The sequence below is a fragment of the Vigna radiata genome, chromosome 5, assembly GCF_000741045.1.
Source record: "Vigna radiata var. radiata cultivar VC1973A chromosome 5, Vradiata_ver6, whole genome shotgun sequence".
Classification (NCBI taxonomy): domain Eukaryota; kingdom Viridiplantae; phylum Streptophyta; class Magnoliopsida; order Fabales; family Fabaceae; genus Vigna; species Vigna radiata.
This window is the reverse complement of record NC_028355.1, coordinates 9,113,348-9,116,163: the sequence shown is the minus strand read 5'-3', so window position 1 is coordinate 9,116,163 and position 2,816 is coordinate 9,113,348.

The following is a 2,816-nucleotide window of genomic DNA, read 5'->3' as shown; positions in this document are numbered from 1 at the left end:
CCTACACATGGGTGTTTTTTACAAAATTGCCCCCAAAAGGGTCCAAAACACCTAATTCTAATTAAGGTCCTCTAGAAAACGAAATTACAACTTAAGTAAAATGGAAATGACTAAATTTTGAGTCTTGAATGATCACGCCACCATCCCTAATGCTCCAAATGATGTTTCCAAAATTTCCCTGAAAATAATAATGCAAATAATTAGCTCAGAAAATTCAAATTAATTAAAATTAGAATTTCCGGTCAAATTAAGCATAATTAGGAAAAACGGGAAAATACCGAACAATTAAGCACAATTCCCTGATTAATTCTAGCACAATAAACTAAGTGAAATCAATAAAATATCGACTCATCAAAATAGACCACACTTAGTCTTTTGCACTCCTAGGCAAAATCAAGATGCAAAACAGGGAACAGTTCAACGGACATCAGGGAATTGACACATACTCAGCAGACAGAATTACAGTCCTCAAGAAATTTGGACAAAGAAAGGAGGTAGACAACATCCAACTCAGAATCAAAGAAAACAGATACTCAGAGAAATCATCCAAGCAATTTAAAGCATGACAAAATGATCAATCAGTTCAAGAGATGAATCAAAAGCAACAGAACCTCACAGATGCACTATCAGTGTTTCTCTCAAGTGTCTAGGGTAAACAATGTCAACTCAATGCACTCAAGAAAGCAAGCAACAACAGTNTTGACAAGTCTCTAATATTAACACTCAAAACATATGCATGTTCAAATCAAAAGGTCTTTTATGGATGCAATGGGGTCAAACCAAAAGGGAGGACATAATATGGATGAGAAAATACAAACCAAAAGGAATAGAGGAGCAATGGGGAACAAGTGAAAACACAGTCAAATCACACCCAAAACCCTCTAATTCAATCCTCTTCTTGACTCCATTATTCACATTTTTTTTTTAATTTTTCTCATTTGTCTGAATTTTTTTTTTCATCTTGTCTCTTTTCTTTTCTCTCTTTTCAGAACACAACTCTAAGAGACAAGATACACAACATATTTACAAAACAAAACAAGAANAGGANCCAACTANCCAATTCATCNNAATNTCCCAAGAGACCACACTTATTCCCAAAACAATTCCAAAGCTCCAAAATTCCCTAAGGTTCAAGTAATCATGGTTTTTCAGTTAGGGCTAGTGTATGAGCTTCAAAACTAAGAAATGGGGAAAGATATAGGCTCAAAAGGGGTTACCAATGGATCAAAACAAGGTAGGCTCATTTGGCTAGAGAGGCTCAACAATAAAACTACCTTTATCACTTCCAAACATGCATATCAATCAAGAATCATCAACAAGAGTCAAGCCAAGGCATATGTGCAAGCAATCCAAAGACATATCACACACAAGAAAGAATATCAAGTGGCTCAAATCTCACACAGGGTATTTCTGTCACAATCAATCAACTCTCAAACATCATGATCACCTTCCAAGCAAAGAAAAACAACGAATCCAACAAATCAGAGTATCAATGAAGTGAAAGACACATCTACAACCTAAACAAAGTCCAGAAATCAAGAGAAACATGTAAAATTGTATAAAAGACACAACAAAAACTACCTAGAAAACAAAAAATTTAATGCAGAAAACATAAACTAATCAAAGAAAAATTAGTCTCCCCCAATAGACCACACTTAAACTACACAGTGTCCTCAATGTGTCACAATCATCAGATCAGAAATCAGAACAGTCAACAGATCATGGACAAGTGCAATAAAAGCAGGAAAGGGGGAGAAGGGAAAGAAGAAAACTCCTCTGATCATGGTGGCAGTTGCCAATTTTGGACTTTCAGGGAGATGTCTTCCACCACGGTATTCAGCCAGGAAGTGTTGAAGAGGAATTGCTTCAGTCTCCAGATTTGATCAAGCAGGGAGATGTCCTCCATAGCTGGACCTAAGAAGAAGTGATTATTGATGAGTGGGTTCAGCTGGTGCCTATTAACCTTCAAACTGTCAGCACCTTTGTCTTCCACCATGGGTGTGTGTTGGCCAAATTCATATGTACCTCCTGCAACATGGTTAGTGCAATATGGTTCCACAGAAATGACATGCAGGGGTATAACACCCAATCCCAGTGTAACAAGCTGACCCTCAGATATACCCTCAGAACATGAATCAAGTTCAGAAATAGAAACAATATCAATCACAGGTTCAGATTCATGTTCAGTGCATTGAGAACAAACATTCAGATGCGATAACACAAAGTGGTTCTCGTCATGCAAAGAGGGAGAATTAAAAACATGCTCATCAACAATACAATCATCAACATACCCATCATCAACATAATCATCAACAACAGAATCTATCTCAGGTATGTTTACCTCCACTTCCCTGAAGATTGGTAGAGTGGTGGAAGGTGAAAGTGGTCTACCTATCTCAAAAGTGTTGCTCATATCTGCCTGGTCTTCCAATTCTTCATCAGTCTCCTCAGGTGCAAGAGTAGGGACATAGGAGGGTGGGAAAGTAGATGGCGCAATAGCAAACTCATGACTCTGCTCCCCATCTTCTGTGTGGATGGCATCAACATCATCAAGAAGCTGAACAACCTCAAATGGTAATCCCTCCGAAACATAAGACTGTTCCTCAGTGAGTTGAGTGGCCATCTGCCCCATCTGATCAGTCAAACTCTGAAAGGAAGCTCTGGTCTCCTGCTTAAACTCCATGTTCACATGCTGGAACTGAATGTTCAGAATAGTCATCTGCTCCAATAACTCCTTCAATGTAGGCTCAGAAGTAGTGGAAGGATGAGGAGTTGCTTGTGCAGGCTCATGAAACTGCAATTGTTGTGGTTCCTGG